Raw genomic sequence first — 20668 nt, forward strand, 5'->3', positions numbered from 1 at the left:
TTGGTTTGGGAGTGAGGGAGAGAGCGGGAGAGAGGGCCCTGTGTGACTGCTCAGAGGGAGACGAGGGGAGAGAGGGGGAAGGCAGCAAGCTTTGCTTTGGGAGTGAGGGAAATGGGGGGAAGACGGAGAGGTGAGACGAGGGGAGCTTCCCTTCTCATGACGCCTCAGGACCACATTCTGTAATTAATTTTGCATGCGTATCTCCCTCATTCCTCCCTCTCTCCTCTCTCTCTCCTCTCTCTCTCTCTCTCTCCTCGTATTTGTTTTGTCTCTGTTTGAAGTGGGACTCTTTAGGAAAACATTGAATTTCAGACATGAGCCACTTTGATGCTTAAAGTACCCTCCGTTGCCTCTAGTGAAAATGTAAATGTCAAGCCGCCAGTTAGTTAGAAGTTGGCAATTTAATTTGTTTCTGGTGGGGGAAGGTGGGGGGGCGAGGCTTGACGCTGTTGCTGTTGTTGTTGTTGACTAACTTGGTGACTCACTGTCTGACTGGAGTGGAAGTGATCAGACTATAACAAGGATTGTGTCCCTAATAGCACCCTATCCCTATTTAGTCTGACGAGAGCCAAAAGTAGTGCACTATATAGGGAATAGGGTGCTATTTCTGATTGAGACATAGACTGTCCTGACCTTTCTGTTCAAATGCCTGTATTACTTGTTACAAACAAGGAGCTACTCAGAACAGTCTGTCCACACATGTCATTGCAGTCATCGTCTAAATTACAAAAGCAATTTTATCCATTGCAAGCGAATTGTTTCCAAAGCAACCAAGTAATTTAAAGAGAACTCAGTTTGGATGATTGTTTAACTGTGTATGTTTGTGTGTTCTGTTCTCTCCCATGCAGAACCTGAAGAGAAGGAGGAAGAGGAGGAGGAAGAGGAGGAGGAAGGGGAAGAGAAGGAGGAGGAGAAGGAGAAGGAGAAGGAGATGGAGATGGAGAAGGAGAAGAAGATGGAGAAGGAGGAGGAGAAGGAGAAGGAGATGGAGAAGAAGATAGAGAAGAAGATGGAGAAGAAAATGGAGAAGGAGAAGGAGCGAAAGATGGAGATGGAGGAGGAGGAGGAGGAGAAGGAGATGAAGATGGAGAAGGAGAAGAAGATGGAGAAGGAGGATGAGAAGGAGAAGGGAGGAGAAGAAGATGGAGAAGGAGAAGAAGATGGAGAAGGAGGAGGAGAAGGAGAAGAAGATGGGGGAGGAGAAGGAGGAGGAGAAGGATATGGGGGAGGAGGAGGAGGAGAAGGAGGAGAAGGAGAAGAAGATGGAGGAGGAGAAGGAGAAGGAGAAGGATAAGAAGATGGGGGAGGAGTGGGAGGAGGAGAAGGATATGGGGGGAGGAGGAGGAGGAGGAGGAGAAGAAGATGGAGAAGGAGAAGGAGAAAGACACTACTGCTAGTGAAAGTGAGTAGTTGATGTCATCTAATGATTTGTACATGTACATTTAATGTAATTTAGTTGTGTGTACATGTCACTTTACATCTCTGCCACAAGAGGTTACATAGGGAAATAAGCAAGGGGTTACACAGGGGAAGCGACAAGAGGTTACACAGGGGAAGAGTAAATAGGTTACACAGGGGAAGAGACAATAGGTTACACAGGGGGAAAAGGCAAGAGGTTACACAGGGGCAGAGGAAAGTGGTTACACAGGGGAAGAGACGAAGTTACACAGGGGCAGAGGAAAGAGGTTACACAGGGGAAGAGGAAAGAGGTTACACAGGGGAAGAGGAAAGAGGTTACACAGGGGAAGAGACAAGAGAATCAAGTACATTGTGTTAGCGAATCAACTCTTCTGTTAGTTCATAATAGTACAACAGTTGTGGGTGTATGAGCAAACTGCTCACTCAGTTGGTTAAAAGGCTTTGTGAAGACCTTGTGGAGACCTTGTGGAGACCTTGTGGAGACCTTGTGAAGACATTGTGGAGAGCAGAAGTTTAGTGCAGAGGCTCTAGAACAGTGGTTCCCATCCAGGGTTACTAGGACCCTGGGGGTGCTAGGTCTATCCATAGACGGTACTAGGACCCTGGGGGTGCTTGGTCTATCCATAGACGGTACTAGGACCCTGGGGGTGCTTGGTCTATCCAGAGAGGGTACTAGGACCCTGGGGGTGCTAGGTCTATCTATAGACGGTACTAGGACCCTGGGGGTGCTTGGTCTATCCATAGACGGTACTAGGACCCTGGGGGTGCTTGGTCTATCCATAGACGGTACTAGGACCCTGGGGGTGCTAGGTCTATCCATAGACGGTACTAGGACCCTGGGGGTGCTTGGTCTATCCATAGACGGTACTAGGACCCTGGGGGTGCTTGGTCTATCCACAGGGGTACTTGAGAAGACCCATAAGACCATAGGCCTACTGGTAAAATGCACATGAGGGGGTACTTCAGGGGTACTCCATGAATTCAGTTGGTGGTACAGTAACCAAAAAAGGTTGGGAACCACTGATGTAGGAGATACATTGCCTTGCAAAAGTATTCATCCCCCTTGGCATTTTTCCTATTATGTTGCTTTACAACCTGTAATTTAAATGGATTTTTATTTGGATTTCATGTTATGGACATACACAAAATAGTCCAAATTGGTGAAGTGAAATGAAAAAAATGACTTGTTTCAAACAATTCAGAAAAATAAACAACGGAAAAGTGGTGCGTGCATATGTATTCACCCCCTTTGCTATGAAGCACCTAAATAAGATCTGGTGCAACCAATTACCTTCAGAAGTCACATAATTAGTTAAATAAAGTCCACCTGTGTGCAATCTAAGTGTCAAATGATCTGTCACCTGATCTCAGTATATATACACCTGTTCTGTAAAGCCCCAGAGTCTGCAACACCACTAAGCAAGGGGCACCACCAAGCAAGCGGCACCATGAAGACCAAGGAGCTCTCCAAACAGGTCAGGGACAAAGTTGTGGAGAAGTACAGATCAGGGTTGGGTTATAAAAAAAATATCAGAAACTTTGAACATCCCACAGAGCACCATTAAATCCATTATTATAAAATTAAAAGAATATGGCACCATAACAAACCTGCCAAGAGAGGGCCGCCCACCAAAACTCACGGACCAGGCAAGGAGGGCATTAATCAGAGAGGCAACAAAGAGACCAAAGATAACCCTGAAGGAGCTGCAAAGCTCGACAGTGGAGATTGGAGTATCTGTCCATAGGACCACTTTAAGCCGTACACTCCACAGAGCTGGGCTTTATGGAAGAGTGGCCAGAAAAAAGCCATTGCTTAAAGAAAAAAATAAGCAAACACGTTTGATGTTCGCCAAAAGGCATGTGGGAGACTCCCCAAACATATGGAAGAAGGTACTCTGGTCAGATGAGACTAAAATTGAGCTTTTTGGCCATCAAGGAGAATGCTATGTCTGGCACAAACCCAACACCTCTCATCACCCCGAGAACACCATCCCCACAGTGAAGCATGGTGGTGGCAGCATCATGCTCTGGAGATGTTTTTCATCGGCAGGGACTGGGAAACTGGTCAGAATTGAAGGAATGATGGATAGCGCTAAATACAGAGACATTATTGAGGGAAAACTGTTTCAGTCTTCCAGAGATTTGAGACTGGGACGGAGGTTCACCTTCCAGCAGGACAATGACCCTAAGCACACTGCTAAAGCAACACTCGAGTGGTTTAAGGGGAAACATTTAAATGTCTTGGAATGGCCTAGTCAAAGCCCAGACATCAATCCAATTGAGAATTTGTGGTATGACTTAAAGATTGCTATACACCAGCGGAACCCATCCAACTTGAAGGAGCTGGAGCAGTTTTGCCTTGAAGAATGGGCAAAAATCCCAGTGGCTAGATGTACCAAGCTTATAGAGACATACCCCAAGAGACTTACAGCTGTAATTGCTGCAAAAGGTGGCCTACAAAGTATTGACTTTGGGGGGGTGAATAGTTATGCACGCTCAAGTTTTCAGTTTTTTTGTCTTATTTCTTGTTTGTTTCACAATAAAAAATATTTCTCTCTCTCTGTCTCTCTCTCCTCTCTCTCTCTCTCTCTGTCTCTCTCTCCTCTCTCTCTCTCTCTCTCTGTCTCTCTCTCCTCTCTCTCTCTCTCTCTCTGTCTCTCTCTCTGTCTCTCTCTCCTCTCTCTCTCTCTCTCTGTCTCTCTCTCTCTTTCTCTCTCTACTCGTCTCCTCCTCCTTTTCTGTCTGTCTACAAGAAATAAATGCTCAGGGCGAGGGCTTGGATGGATCTGAACTAACTCCAACCAACAGCACTCAGACCAAAGGTGAGTTTGGAGGCTCTCTCTCTCTCACACGCAATCAACACACACACAATCAACACACACATACAATCAACACACACACACACGCACGCACACACACAATCAACACACACACACACAATCAACACACACACACAATCAACACACACACACAATCAACACACACACACACAATCAACACACACGCACGCACGCACACACACACACAATCAACACACACACACAATCAACACACACACACAATCAACACACACACTCACGCACACAAACACACACACGCACACAGTGTTGGGGAAGCTACTCTGAAAATATAGTTTCCATGCTACCAATTACTTCACACTGGAAGAAGTTAAGCCTCATGTCCCACTGGGCACAGACGTCAATTCGTTGGAAGACGTGGAAACAACGTTGATTCAACCAGTGTGTGACCAGTGGGGAAAGCTACCCTTAAGAAAATTATAGTTTACCAGGCTACCAATTACCTCACACTGGAAGAAGTTAAGCTACACTAAAGAAAATTATAGTTTACTTAACTAAAGTTACTTTGAAAAAGTAGTTCACTACATCCAAACTATTATATGTAAATCTGAAATGTCATCGATTACAAATTGCAAGAACTGATCACTCTGATGCCAGATGTTGACAGAATGTGTAATTTAGTCTATTAAACACAAAAAACGATGTTTCAAGTGAGAATCAGGTCTGATGCCGAAAAATAAAGGACATTCTTGCCTACTTCACCCATATATTTTATTTATATTTAAGTGTGTAGTTGTAATAGTTAGCTACATCGCTACATGGCAGAAAAGTACACTACTGAGAACACTACCAAGATTTGAATTTAGTTAAGGACAATTCCATGGTAACAGAGTGATGCTGAGACTCAGATATTTCACTCTAAAATGTATGTCAAACAAAAACCAATTATTACAAAGTCAAACAAACCATACAACTCTACGCACAAAGACTAATTTGAACAATTTCCAAAGAACATTTTATAAAAACACATTTACTTGAAAACAGTGCAGATGCAAAGTTTGGTAACAGAATGATGGTTTGTGCTGTCATTCTGTTACCAAACTTTGCAAACTCTCCACTAAGCCACTAGTTGAATTACGCTCTTAGAAGAAACGGTTCCAAAAGGGTTCTTTGGCTGACCCAATAGGAGAACCCTTTTGGGTCCAGGTACAACCCTTTTTTGGTTTCAGGTAGAACTCTTCTGGGTTCCATGTAGAACCTCTGTGTAAAGGGTCCTATATGGAACCTAAAAGGGTTCTTCAAAAGATTATCCTATTGGGACAGGTGAAGAACCCTTTTAGGTTCTAGATATAACTTTTATTTTTTGCCTGGCATCTATTCAGCTTCACCCTCCTTCACTCTCTCCCTCTATCCCCCTCTCCTTCTCTTCCACCATCCCCCTCTCCTTCTCTCCCTCCATCCCCCTCTCCTTCTCTCCCTCCTTCCATCCCCTCTCCTTCTCTCCCTCTATCCCCCTCTCCTTCTCTCCCTCCATCCCCCTCTCCTTCTCTTCCTCCTTCCATCCCCCTCTCCTTCTCTCCCTCTATCCCCCTCTCCTTCTCTCCCTCCTTCCATCCCCTCTCCTTCTCTCCCTCCATCCCCCTCTCCTTCTCTCCCTCCTTCCATCCCCTCTCCTTCTCTCCCTCCATCCCCCCTCTCCTTCTCTCCCTCCTTCCATCCCCTCTCCTTCTCTCCCTCCATCCCCCTCCTTCTCTCCCTCCTTCCATCCCCTCTCCTTCTCTCCCTCTATCCCCCTCTCCTTCTCTCCCTCCATCCCCCTCCTCTCTCCCTCTATCCCCCTCTCCTTCTCTCCCTCCTTCCATCCCCTCTCCTTCTCTCCCTCCATCCCCCCTCTCCTTCTCTCCCTCCATCCCCCTCTCATTCTCTCCCTCCTTCCATCCCCTCTCCTTCTCTCCCTCCATTCCCCTCTCCTTCTCTCCCTCCTTCCATCCCCTCTCCTTCTCTCCCTCCTTCCATCCCCCTCTCCTTCTCTCCCTCCATCCCCCTCTCCTTCTCTCCCTCCTTCCATCCCCTCTCCTTCTCTCCCTCCTTCCATCCCCCTCTCCTTCTCTCCCTCCTTCCATCCCCTCTCCTTCTCTCCCTCCTTCCATCCCCCTCTCCTTCTCTCCCTCCTTCCATCCCCCTCTCCTTCTCTCCCTCCTTCCATCCCCTCTCCTTCTCTCCCTCCTTCCATCCCCCTCTCCTTCTCTCCTCTATCCCCCTCTCCCTCCTTCTCTCCTCCATCCCCCCTCTCCTTCTCTCCCTCCATCCCCCTCTCCTTCTCTCCCTCCTTCCATCCCCCACTCCTTCTCTCCCTCTCTCCCCCTCTCCTTCTCTCCCTCCTTCCATCCCCTCTCCTTCTCTCCCTCTATCCCCCTCTCCTTCTCTCCCTCCATCCCCCCTCCTCTCTCCCTCTATCCCCCTCTCCTTCTCTCCCTCCTTCCATCCCCTCTCTTTCTCTCCCTCCATCCCCCTCTCCTTCTCTCCCTCCATCCCCCTCTCCTTCTCTCCCTCCTTCCATCCCCTCTCCTTCTCTCCCTCCATCCCCCCTCTCCTTCTCTCCCTCCTTCCATCCCCTCTCGTTGTCTCCCTCCTTCCATCCCCCTCTCCTTCTCTCCCTCCATCCCCCTCTCCTTCTCTCCCTCCTTCCATCCCCTCTCCTTCTCTCTCTCCATCCCCTCTCCTTCTCTCCCTCCTTCCATCCCCTCTCCTTCTCTCCCTCTATCCCCCCTCTCCTTCTCTCCTCCATCCCCCTCTCCTTCTCTTCCTCCTTCCATCCCCTCTCCTTCTCTCCCTCTATCCCCTCTCCTTCTCTCCCTCCTTCCATCCCCTCTCCTTCTCTCCCTCCATCCCCCTCTCCTTCTCTCCCTCCTTCCATCCCCTCTCCTTCTCTCCCTCCATCCCCCTCTCCTTCTCTCCCTCCTTCCATCCCCTCTCCTTCTCTCCCTCCATCCCCCCTCCTTCTCTCCCTCCTTCCATCCCCTCTCCTTCTCTCCCTCTATCCCCCTCTCCTTCTCTCCCTCCATCCCCCCTCCTCTCTCCCTCTATCCCCCTCTCCTTCTCTCCCTCCTTCCATCCCCTCTCCTTCTCTCCCTCCATCCCCCTCTCCTTCTCTCCCTCCATCCCCCTCTCATTCTCTCCCTCCTTCCATCCCCTCTCCTTCTCTCCCTCCATTCCCCTCTCCTTCTCTCCCTCCTTCCATCCCCTCTCCTTCTCTCCCTCCTTCCATCCCCCTCTCCTTCTCTCCCTCCATCCCCCTCTCCTTCTCTCCCTCCTTCCATCCCCTCTCCTTCTCTCCCTCCTTCCATCCCCCTCTCCTTCTCTCCCTCCTTCCATCCCCTCTCCTTCTCTCCCTCCTTCCATCCCCCTCTCCTTCTCTCCCCCCTTCCATCCCCCCTCTCCTTCTCTCCCTCCTTCCATCCCCCTCTCCTTCTCTCCCTCCTTCCATCCCCCTCTCCTTCTCTCCCTCTATCCCCCTCTCCTTCTCTCCCTCCATCCCCCTCTCCTTCTCTCCCTCCATCCCCCTCTCCTTCTCTCCCTCCATCCCCCTCTCCTTCTCTCCCTCCTTCCATCCCCACTCCTTCTCTCCCTCTCTCCCCCTCTCCTTCTCTCCCTCCTTCCATCCCCTCTCCTTCTCTCCCTCTATCCCCCTCTCCTTCTCTCCCTCCATCCCCCCTCCTCTCTCCCTCTATCCCCCCTCTCCTTCTCTCCTCCTTCCATCCCCTCTCTTTCTCTCCCTCCATCCCCCTCTCCTTCTCTCCCTCCATCCCCCTCTCTTTCTCTCCCTCCTTCCATCCCCTCTCCTTCTCTCCCTCCATCCACCTCTCCTTCTCTCCCTCCTTCCATCCCCTCTCGTTGTCTCCCTCCTTCCATCCCCCCTCTCCTTCTCTCCCTCCATCCCCCCTCTCCTTCTCTCCCTCCTTCCATCCCCTCTCCTTCTCTCTCTCCATCCCCCTCTCCTTCTCTCCCTCCTTCCATCCCCCCTCCTTCTCTCCCTCCATCCCTCACTCCATCTCTCCCTCACTCCATCAAATCAAAATATCTGTCACATGCGCCGAATACAACAGGTGTAGACCTTATCATGAAATGCTTACTTACAAGCCCTTAACCAACAATGCAGTTCAAGAAATAGAGTTAAGAAAATATTTACTAAAGTAAAAATAAAATAAAAAGTAACAATAACGAGGCTATATACAGGGGGTACCGGTACATGTCAATGTGCGGAGGTACAGGTTAGTCGAGGTAATTTGTACATGTAGGTAGGGGTAAAGTGACTATGCATAGATACACTCTCCCTCTTTTCCTCCCTCTCTCCCTCCTCGCTCCCTCTCTCCATCTCACCCTCTTTTCCTCTCCACACAGGCACATCCACTCCTGCATGTCTCTCTCTCTCTCTCTCTCTCTCTCTCTCTCTCTCTCTCTCTCTCTCTCTCTCTCTCTCTCTCTCTCTCTCTCTCTCTCTCTCTCTCTCTCTCTCTCTCTCTCTCTGTCTCTGTCTCTGTCTCTGTCTCTCTCTCTCTCTGTCTCTCTTTCTCTACATTACAGCCTTATTCTAAAAATGATTTTATAGTTTTTTTCCCCCCCTCATCAATCTACACACAATACCCCATAATAACAAAGCAAAAACAGGTTTTTAGAAATGTTTGCAAAAAAAATAAAAAAACTGGAAATATCACATTTACATAAGTATTTTCAGGTCTCTCCAGAGATGTTCGATCAGGTTTAAGTCCGGGCTCTGGCTGGGCCACTCAAGGACATTCAGAGACTTGTCCCGAAGCCACTCATACGTTGTCTTGGCTGTATGCTTAGGATCATTGTCCTGTTGGAAGGTGAACCTTCGTCCCAGTCAGAGGTCCTGAGTGCTCTGGAGCAGGTTTTCATCAAGGATCTCTCTGTACTTTGCTCCATTCATCTTTCCCTCGATCCTGACTAGTCTCCCAGTCCCTGCCGCTGAAAAACATCCCCACAGCATGATGCTGCCACCACCATGCTTCACCGTAGGGATGGTGCCAGGTTTCCTACAGATGTGACGCTTGGCATTCAGGCCAAATAGTTCAATCTTGGTTTCATCAGACCAGAGAATCTTCTTTCTCATGATCTGAGAGTTCTTTAGGTGCCTTTTGGCAAACTCCAAGCGGGCTGTCATTTGCCTTTTACTGAGGAGTGGCTTCCGTCTGGCCACTCTACCATAAAGGCCTGATTGGTGGAGTGCTGCAGAGACGGTTGTCCTTCTGGAAGGTTCTCCCATCTTCACAGAGGAACACTGAAGCTCTGTCAGAGTGACCATCGGGTTCTTGGTCACCTCCCTGACCAAGGCACTTCTTCCCCGATTGCTCAGTTTGGCCGGGCGGCCAGCTCTAGGAAGAGTCTTGGTGGTTCCAAACTTCTTCCATTTAAGAATGATGGAGGTCACTGTGTTCTTGGGAACCTTCAATGCTGCAGAGATTTTTTGGTACCCTTCCCCAGATTTTTGCCTCGACACAATCCTGTCTCTGAGGTATACGGACAATTCCGTCGACCTCATGGCTTGGTTTTTGCTCTGACATGCACTGTCAACTGTGGGACCTTACATAGACAGGTGTGTGCCTTTCCAAATCATGTCCAATCAATTGAATTTACCACAGGTGGACTCCAATCAAGTTGTAGAAACATCTCAAGGATGATCAATGGAAACAGGATGCACCTGAGCTCAATTTCGAGTCTCATAGCAAAGGGTCTGAATACTTATGTAAATAAGGTATTTTTGGTTTTGGTTTTTTATACATTTGCAAAAATGTACAGTGAGGGAAAAAAGTATTTGATCCCCTGCTGATTTTGTTCGTTTGCCCACTGACAAAGAAATGATCAGTCTATAATTTTAATGGTAGGTTTATTTGAACAGTGAGAGACAGAATAACAACAAAAAAATCCAGAAAACGCATGTCAAAAATGTTATAAATTGATTTGCATTTTAATGAGGGAAATAAGTATTGACCCCCTCTCAATCAGAAAGATTTCTGGCTCCCAGGTGTCTTTTATACAGTTAATGAGCTGAGATTAGGAGCACACTCTTAAAGGGAGTGCTCCTAATCTCAGTTTGTTACCTGTATAAAAGACACCTGTCCACAGAAGCAATCAATCAATCAGATTCCAAACTCTCCACCATGGTCAAGACCAAAGAGCTCTCCAAGGATGTCAGGGACAATATTGTAGACCTACACAAGGCTGGAATGGGCTACAAGACCATCGCCAATCAGCTTGGTGAGAAGGTGACAACATTTGGTGCAATTATTCGCAAATGGAAGAAACACAAAATAACTGTCAATCTCCCTCGGCCTGGGGCTCCATGCAAGATCTCACCTTGTGGAGTTGCAATGATCATGAGAACGGTGAGGAATTAGCCCAGAACTACACGGGAGGATCTTGTCAATGATCTCAAGGCAGCTGGGACCATAGTCACCAAGAAAACAATTGGTAACACACTACGCCCTGAAGGACTGAAATCCTGCAGCGCCCGCAAGGTCCCCCTGCTCAAGAAAGCACATATACAGGGCCGTCAGTTTGCCAATGAACATCTGAATGATTCAGAGGAGAACTGGGTGAAAGTGTTGTGGTCAGATGAGACCAAAATCGAGCTCTTTGGTATCAACTCAACTCGCCGTGTTTGGAGGAGGAATGCTGCCTATGACCCCAAGAACACCATCTCCACTGTCAAACATGGAGGTGAAAACATTATGCTTTGGGGGTGTTTTTCTGCTAAGGGGACAGGACAACTTCACCGCATCAAAGGGACGATGGACAGGACCATGTACCGTCAAATCTTGGGTGAGAACCTCCTTCCCTCAGCCAGGGCATTGAAAATGGGTAGTGGATGGGTATTCCAGCATGACAATGACCCAAAACACACGGCCAAGGCAACAAAGGAGTGGCTCAAGAAGAAGCACATTAAGGTCCTGGAGTGGCCTAGCCAGTCTCCAGACCTTAATCCCATAGAAAATCTGTGGAGGGAGCTGAAGGTTCGAGTTGCCAAACGTCAGCCTCGAAACCTTAATGACGAGTAGATCTGCAAAGAGGAGTGGAACAAAATCCCTCCTGAGATGTGTGCAAACCTGGTGGCCAACTACAAAAAAACGTCTGACCTCTGTGATTGCCAACAAGGGTTTTGCCACCAAGTACTAAGTAATGTTTTGCAGAGGGGTCAAATACTTATTTCCCTCATTAAAATGCAAATCCATTTCTAAAACTTTTTACATGCGTTTTTCTGGATTTTTTTTTGTTATTCTGTCTCTCACTGTTAAATAAATAAACCTACCTTCAAAATGATAGACTGATCATGTCTTTGTCAGTGGGCAAACTTACAAAATCAGCAGGGGGATCAAATACTTTTTTCCCCCACTATATAAAATCCTGTTTTTGCTTTGTCATTATGGAGGATTGTGTGTAGATTCATGAGGGAAAAAAATTATTTAATCCATTTTAGAATAAGGCTGTAACATAACAAAATGTGGCCCAACATCATGGGGTAAATGAGGAGCAATTCAACTTCCTGGATCTTGACCAATCATGATCGCAATGTGAATAAGGTCTATTGTGCAGGCTGTGATTGTACTTCTGAAGGTCAAGCTCTGTTTCTGGAAAAGGTTGTTCTAGTTTTTGCACCCTTGCGTCACCGACTTCTTCTTCTTCTTCTTCTTTTTCTTCTTCTTCTTCTTTTCTGCCCTCTTTTATCTTTTATTATTTCCATCCAGATCCCACAGAGATGAAAGAATGACCAGCAGGAGGAGGAGGGACAATCAACCAGCCAACAGTGTGAAGAATGACAGTACCTCTACACCCTCTGATACTGCAGGACCAGAGGAAAAAGAACCAGTCATCCAACATAACATAACGCATTCACCTGTTTTACTTTTTAATTACTTTGTGAATCTTTATTATAATGAAATGATGTAATCTGTCATCAATGAAATTAATAATCAATCAATCTTTATTTAGAAATCTGTCATTCATTAAATGAATCATTGATCAAAATCAAATATGTATGTAAAACAATTAACATGTAATAGAGGACTCTAACATATCTAACTGAAGAGAGGAGTGGTGAGACACCTGTCAGTCTGTTAGATCTAACTGAAGAGATGATTGGTGAGATACCTGGCAGTCTGTTAGATCTAACTGAAGAGATGAGTGGTGAGACACCTGGCAGTCTATTAGATCTAACTGAAGAGATGAGTGGTGAGACACCTGGCAGTCTATTAGATCTAACTGAAGAGATGATTGGTGAGATACCTGGCAGTCTATTAGATCTAACTGAAGAGATGATTGGTGAGATACCTGTTAGTCTGTTAGATCTAACTGAAGAGATGATTGGTGAGATACCTGGCAGTCTGTTAGATCTAACTGAAGAGATGAGTGGTGAGACACCTGGCAGTCTATTAGATCTAACTGAAGAGATGATTGGTGAGATACATGGCAGTCTGTTAGATCTAACTGAAGAGATGAGTGGTGAGACACCTGGCAGTCTATTAGATCTAACTGAAGAGATGATTGGTGAGATACCTGGCAGTCTGTTAGATCTAACTGAAGAGATGAGTGGTGAGACACCTGGCAGTCTGTTAGATCTAACTGAAGAGATGATTGGTGAGATACCTGGCAGTCTGTTAGATCTAACTGAAGAGATGAGTGGTGAGACATCTAACTACTACTAATAGCCATTCCCATATTAGCCATAGTGCCAGAGGACTAAACCTTCTGTTGGACTACCCTTCCATTCTACACCCTTATATTGAGAATATGAATCATATCTAAACATAATATCTCTGTTACATTCCATCTAGAACATTGTGGGAGTGTTCCATCTAACCTTGCATGCCATCTAGAACATTGTGGGAGTGTTCCACCTAACCTTACACGCCATCTAGAGTCTAGAACATTGTGGGAGCATTCCATCTAACCTTACATGCCATCTAGAGTCTAGAACATTGTGGGAGCATTCCATCTAACCTTACATGCCATCTAGAGTCTAGAACATTGTGGGAGCATTCCATCTAACCTTACACGCCATCTAGAGTCTAGAACATTGTGGGAGCATTCCATCTAACCTTACATGCCATCTAGAGTCTAGAACATTGTGGGAACATTCCATCTAACCTTACACGCCATCTAGAGTCTAGAACATTGTGGGAGCATTCCATCTAACCTTACATGCCATCTAGAGTCTAGAACATTGTGGGAGCATTCCATCTAACCTTACACGCCATCTAGAGTCTAGAACATTGTGGGAGCGTGGAACTGTAAAAACACCAGAACACCACATGACACACACACAGGAGTACACCACAACATCATCAACACACACACACACATGAGTACACCACAACATCATCAACACACACACACAGGAGTACACCACAACATCATCAACACACACACACAGGAGTACACCACAACATCGTCAACACACACACACAGGAGTACACCACAACATCATCAACACACACACACAGGAGTACACCACAACATCGTCAACACACACACACAGGAGTACACCACAAAATGATCAACACACACACACACACAGGAGTACACCACAACATCATCAACACACACACAGGAGTACACCACAAAATTATCAACACACACACACACAGGAGTACACCACAACATCATCAACACACACACACAGGAGTACATCACAACATCATCAACACACACACACAGGAGTACACCACAACATCATCAACACACACACACAGGAGTACACCACAACATCGTCAACACACACACACACAGGAGTACACCACAACATCATCAACACACACACGTTTCAGCTCCGATGCCTAGTCACATCGTCAGCAACGAATACCTTGATACATACGCACACACACACACACACACACAACCAGAGACACACACACACACAACCAGAGACACACACACACACACAACCAGAGACACACACACACACACAACCAGAGACACACACACACACAACCAGAGACACACACACACACACACAACCAGAGACACACACACACACAACCAGAGACACACACACACACACACATCAAAATGACTCCCTCACCATCTCTCAGCTCCAGCTGCTTTGCTTTCATCAGTGAGATGAAGCTCTGATCATGTCTGATGTTCACATGCACACACACACACACACACACACACACACACACACACACACACACACACACACACACAGAGAGATGCACACACACACACACAGACACACACAGAAGCTCTGACAATGTCTGATGTTCAGAGAGCAGCATCTGTATCTGCAGACTAACCCTGGGTACCAAGCAGCACACTATTCCCTATGTAGTGCACTACTTTTCAACAGAGCCATTTGAGCCCTGGCCAAAAGTAGTGCACTACATAGGGAAGGGGGTGCCACTTGAGACGCAGAAAAAACTCAGTGAAAACAGGAAATCGCTCCTTATCAGCACCGACAAACACTTTGAACTACAGAAAGTCCGGTGTCTTGTAGTCTTTCCGCAGATTGATTATGGTCCTTCTTCGTCCTTTTCTTTCCCAATGCCGGAATCGCTTAGAACTTCACAAACATGGGGCTGTGTCCTGAATGGCACCCTATTCCCTACATAGTGCCCTGTGGGCCCTGGTCAGAAGTAGTGCACTATATAGGGAATAGGGTTCCATTGAAGACACAGTCAGGCATTATAATAGTCTCCTCTCTCTCTTTTATCTTCTCATCCTCTATTAACCAGATTGTCGATAATTGTATCAAATGAATTTGCCTTATTTCTAACATATAAAAGGGTTTAAGTGCAGATGCTTGGTTGTGTATCGCTTGCAGATGTTTTGTAATTTTGAGTATTTACCCCGCGTGATGGCTGATATGTTTTGTTCTATTGATTTACTCTCTTTTAATCTCTGGGGTTTTGGAAAATGTGTTGTCCCATGTTCGCCACAATGCGTTTATTAATTATTCCTTTCAGTGGTGCCATGCTATACAGAACATCCAATGAATAACAGTAAAGTACAGTACCATGAAAACAATGAATTACTGAACGAATTACAGTTCAGTGCTACGAAATGAAAATGATGCCTTCATAATTTGGTGTTTTGCTTTGTTAAACAATAATGAGAGAACTAATAAAGTTTAAAGGGGGATGTCATGCCTCTTGTCTCTCCGTTCCATGTCTGAATATCAAGTGCACACTTCAGGAAAAAGAGAATTAGGGACCATAATTGACAGACCTGTATCTCCAGAGTAAACAGGCTGTGCCTCTAGCCTAGCCTGAGGGGTATACTATAAAACTGTATCAATGAGTTAGCCCGCTAATTTTGATAAACGACCAGAAATAACTGCTGATTTTCTGAAAGGTAAACATATATATATATTAGGTACACCACCCCGTTCACAAAAATGAATCGCTCCTACAGACAGTGAGTCAGGTGGTCGTGGCTTGCTATATAAAGCAGGCAGACAGGCATCGAGGCATTCAGTTACTGTTTGATTGGACGTTAGAATGGTCAAAACGAGTGACCTAAGCGACTGACCGTGGTGTGATCGTTGGTGGATCCAGTATCTCAGAAACGGCCGCCCTCCTGGGCCTTTTCACACACGACAGTGTCTAGTGTTTACCGAGAACGGTGCGACAAACAAAAAAACATCCAGTCAACGGTTGTCCTGTAGGCGAAAACAGCTCGTTAATGAGAGAGGTCGAAGGAGAATGGCAAGAATTGTTCAAGCTAACAGGCGGGCCACAAACAGACAAATAACGGCCCAGTACAACAGTGGTGTGCAGAACAGCATCTCGGAACGCAGAACTCGTCAGTCCTCATCAGGCTTTTGCAGCAGACGACCACACCGGGTTTCACGCCAATCAGCTACAAACAGGAAGCAGCAGCTCCAGTGGACACACGATCACCAACACTGGACAACTGAGGAGTGGAAAAACATCGGCTGGTCCGACAAATCCCGGTTCCTGTTGTGTCATGCTGATTGCAGAGTCAGGATTTGGAGTAAGCAGCATGAGTCCATGGTCCCATCCTGCCTGGTGTCAACGGTACAGGCTGGTGGCGGTGGTGGACCTCCGTCCAATCTGCATCAACTGCATGATGCCATTATGTCAGCATGGATAAACATCCCTGTGGAACGTTTCCGACTTGTAGAATCCATGCCCCAAAGAAATCAGGCTGTTCTGGAGGCAAAGGGGGGTCCGACCCGGTACTAGATGTGTGTACCTAATAAACTGGCCGGTGAGTGTATATATACAGTATATATAGAGTACTGTCTGACTTCATCAAACATTTGAGACAATAAGGGCTAGAGTCTATCAGATCCACACTAGCTGACACCCACATAGCTGTTGCTTAGAGCTGTCAAATCCACAACCGACTCCCGGCATTACACCTAAAGCGGACATTTCCATTGGCAGCAGGAAGCCGCATTATGCAGCCTTGTTTACAAGTTCAAACACTGGAATGTGAGATGTAATCTACACCTCGATAAGACTGATAGAAATCCTCGTTATTTTATTTAATGATTTTCTATATAGCTTACGCTTTCTCGTTCTGAACTACCAACGCAAGTTGGGATGGATGTGGCTTTAGTGACAATGACCACATCTAACGCAGTTCCACCTCCAACATCGCCAAAACACCAGCTATGTGTTGGCTATCAAGTGTTAGCTCTTGATCTGAAAGAATCCTTGAAAGGCTTGTCCATAGGTCAGTACGATGAGTGGATGTTTCATTTTGCAACGTAAAACTAAACTCCTTACAAAGAGTAAATTGTTTTACTTACACATGTCAAAACACTTTTACACTGTGACATTAGTGAACACCACTTACAAGCACAGATGGCCCACTACCGGGCCATCCCGTCAAATAATCTTCGACAATCTCCACTTCTCAAACCCTAAACAACTCATCGCATGGCATTTCCAGTGACACACACACACAAACAAACACACACACACACACACACACACAAACACACACACACACAAACACACACACACACACACACACACAGAGACAGAGACAGAGACAGAGACAGAGACAGAGACAGAGACAGAGACAGAGACAGACAGAGACACACACACACACACACAGACAGAGACAAACACACACACACACACACAGACAGAGACATACACACACACACACACAGTAGTCCTCCCTGTACCCGCTCTACTGTAGTAATTCCTGTGTTGATAACCTGTCCTCTGGCTACTTCCTGTGTTGATAACCTGTCCTCTGGCTACTTCCTGTGTTGATAACCTGTCCTCTGGCTACTTCCTGTAGGCTGTGACTCCAGCACTAAATTATTACTACACAACAAACAAACAAAAACAATTTAAAAGAAACAAAAGAATAACAATAAGTACTGAACGACTAAAAAAAAAGCACGAAGGAAAAGCAAAGCTAAAAAGGTATGTTTTAAGATCTCTTTTAAATATGTCATACAGTTTCGGCTATTCCAGAGGCTGAGGGCATAGTAACTAAAGGCTGCCTCTCCATGCCTCTTGGTCCCAGGCTTTGGGATAGTGCCAGAGGACCTGAGGAACCTACTGGGTCCCCTAAAAGCATGTCTGATACTGTATGTATTGTATTATTATATAGAAACGTAGATTGATTTAAAAACCAATAGAAGAATCTTAAAATTATACTGAACAAAAACATAAACGCAACATGCAACAATTTCAAAAGATTTTACTGAGTTACAGTTCATATAAGGAAATCAGTCAGTTGAAATAAATTCATTAGGCCCTAATCTATGGATTTCACGCGACTGGCCATGGGTCTGCGGTTATGAGGCCGGTTGGACGTACAGTCAAAATCTCTAAAACGATGTTGGAGGCAGTTTATGGTAGTGAAATGAACATTAAATTCTCTGGTAACAGCTCTGATGGACATTCCTGCAATCAGCATGCCAATTGCACCCTCCCTCAAAACTTGAGACATCTGTGTCATTGTGTTGTGTGACAATTTTAAAGTGGCCTTTTACAGTTTTTTACAATCACTTTGGCACTAATTTCAGAACCTTGACGTCATTTTTCAAAACTCTAGACACAAAACTCACAACCAATGATCAAAATGCACATTTTTCAAAACTCTAACACTTTTTTCAATTGCTTGGATACAATACACATAAAACTAAGATCATTTGTTCATTTAACAATAATCACCTGTTCAATATAACACAACTTAACATCAAAGTACTACTATTTCAAAAGGCAATTCACACATTACATTTCAGATGAGTGTCTATTCATTTCATTACAATTATCCAACTATCAATTGATACAACTGCTCAAAATGATAAGTAACTGTTGCATTGATCTTAATGTATAGTTGTATGGAAACAGACAAACAATATTCCATGTTTAGATCATGAAAGTTTCAAGATAACGAGATTCATTGCCACCAATTAGCGTGGAGCATGAACCAATTAGACTACATTATCTATGGATGTAATATTTCATCATCATTCTTTATCAGACACCGTTTCTATGGTCCCCTTGTAAACTTCCTTGATGAGCTCGATCAGGTCTGTAGAGCTGATGGTGTGACCTATGTCATTGTATGGGATAATGTCAGGTTCCACCATGCTCATATGGTGCAAGCATGGTTTCAGGCCCATGCACAATTTACCACCCTGTATTTACCCCCATACTCTCCTTTCCTTAACCCGATTGAGGAATTTTTCTCCACATGGAGATGGAAGGTTTATGATAGGCGCCCTCATGAACAAGTCACTCTTCTCCAGGCCATGGATGATGCATGCAATGACATCACGGCAGACCAGTGTCAGGCCTGGATTCGCCATGGCCGAAGGTTTTTTCAAAGATGTTTGGCTAATGAAAACATCCATTGTGATGTAGATGAGAACCTGTGGCCAAATCCACAAAACAGAGTTGATGAAAATGTAGAAGTACAGTAATCACTCCTATGTTTTGCTTTTTTACAGTACAAGCAAGCAAGTTGAGGAACACTGCATTTGATGTTTTACAGTACTGTAGTATTTTTCATCAATATATTTCAGATTTTGTTAAATGATTCCACTGTGTCTGTAGTATTCTCTCTACTACTGCAGTACTTTTACAGGGATGTATTTACATGTAGTACCATAATGAAACATGTATCACCTATTTTGTACTACAATATTTAATGATCGTACTGAACAATGACACAGTGGAACTATCGGTTGCTTTTGTGTGGGTGATCTAAATTAACGTTTTCATTGGTATTTCACAATACATTTCTTTTTTGAACCAATGATTGTGCAAGTGCAAGATTTATTTAAAGATATGAATGCACAATGCAATGTTTTGAACATTGGACAGCCTGTGTTACAAGTGATGACCGTTTTGAGTTGTGTCTAGAGTTTTGAAAAATGACGTCAAGGTTCTGAAATTAGTGCCAAAGTGATTGTAAAAAACTGTATTGTCCCCAGCACAAAGTGCACCTGTGTAATGATCATGCTGTTTAATCAGCTTCTTGATATGCCACACCTGTCAGGTGGATGGATTATCTTGGCAAAGGACAAATGCTCACTAACAGGGATGTAAACAAATTTGTGCACATAATTTAAGAGAAATAAGCTTTTCGTGCACATGGAACATTTCTGGGAATTTTTTTTTTCAGCTCATGAAACATGGGACCATGTGTTATGTTTATATTTTTGTTCAGTGTAATTCTAAAACTCACAGGCAGCCAGGGCAGAGACTTTAAAACCAGTGTAATGTGTGCTCTCCTTCTGGTCTTGGTCAGTACCCGTGCTGCAGCGTTCTGTATGTTTTGCAGTTGACCAATGGCTTTCTTGGGTAGACCAGACAGGAGAGCATTACAGTAGTCAAGCCTGCTTGTAATAAAAGCATGGATGAGTCTCTCTGTATCAGCCTGAGAGAGAAACGTGCGCACCTTGGCAATGTTCCAAAGGTGGTTAAAAAGCTATTTTGGTCACATTCCTAATGTGTGATTCGAAATTGGGTTCAGAAACTAAAATGAAACCTAGGTTTTTTACCTGCTGTTTTATTTTAATTGCCCATGAATTAAAATGTGCCGCCAGATTCTCTCTCTGTGCTTTTCCAATAATAAGTACCTCAGTATATCATCTGCGTAGCAGTGAAAATCAGTGCCGTGTTTTCTGATAACGCTGCCAAGGGGTAACATACAGTATATAACTGAACAGAACGGACCCAAAATAGAACCTTGTAGAACGCCACATGTGATATCTATTTTCTCTGAGTTATGTTCCCCAAGGGTGACATAAAACTCTTGACCGGTCAAATAGGTCGTAAACCCATTTAGAACCGGACCGGAGAGGCCAACCCACCTCTCCAGTCTGTCCGGAAGGACATCATGGTCAACAGTGGTGTCGAATGCAGCACTTAAATTCGAGAGTACGGAGCTCTGTTTGGCATTTGTGTTGGCTTTAAGATCATTTATCA

The 20668-nt window shown here is 45.2% G+C and overlaps 1 long non-coding RNA gene across 1 annotated transcript; it reads left to right on the forward strand.

Moving 5' to 3' along the window:
* Nucleotides 1–1313: 1313 nt before the first annotated feature.
* Nucleotides 1314–13596, forward strand: LOC121548049. The gene is made up of 3 exons (XR_005996591.2): nt 1314–1402; nt 4173–4241; nt 11984–13596. It is a non-coding gene; the product is annotated as an uncharacterized LOC121548049 (long non-coding RNA).
* Nucleotides 13597–20668: the final 7072 nt, after the last annotated feature.

This window comes from Coregonus clupeaformis, unplaced genomic scaffold (genome assembly GCF_020615455.1).
Source record: "Coregonus clupeaformis isolate EN_2021a unplaced genomic scaffold, ASM2061545v1 scaf3463, whole genome shotgun sequence".
Classification (NCBI taxonomy): Eukaryota; Metazoa; Chordata; class Actinopteri; order Salmoniformes; family Salmonidae; genus Coregonus; species Coregonus clupeaformis.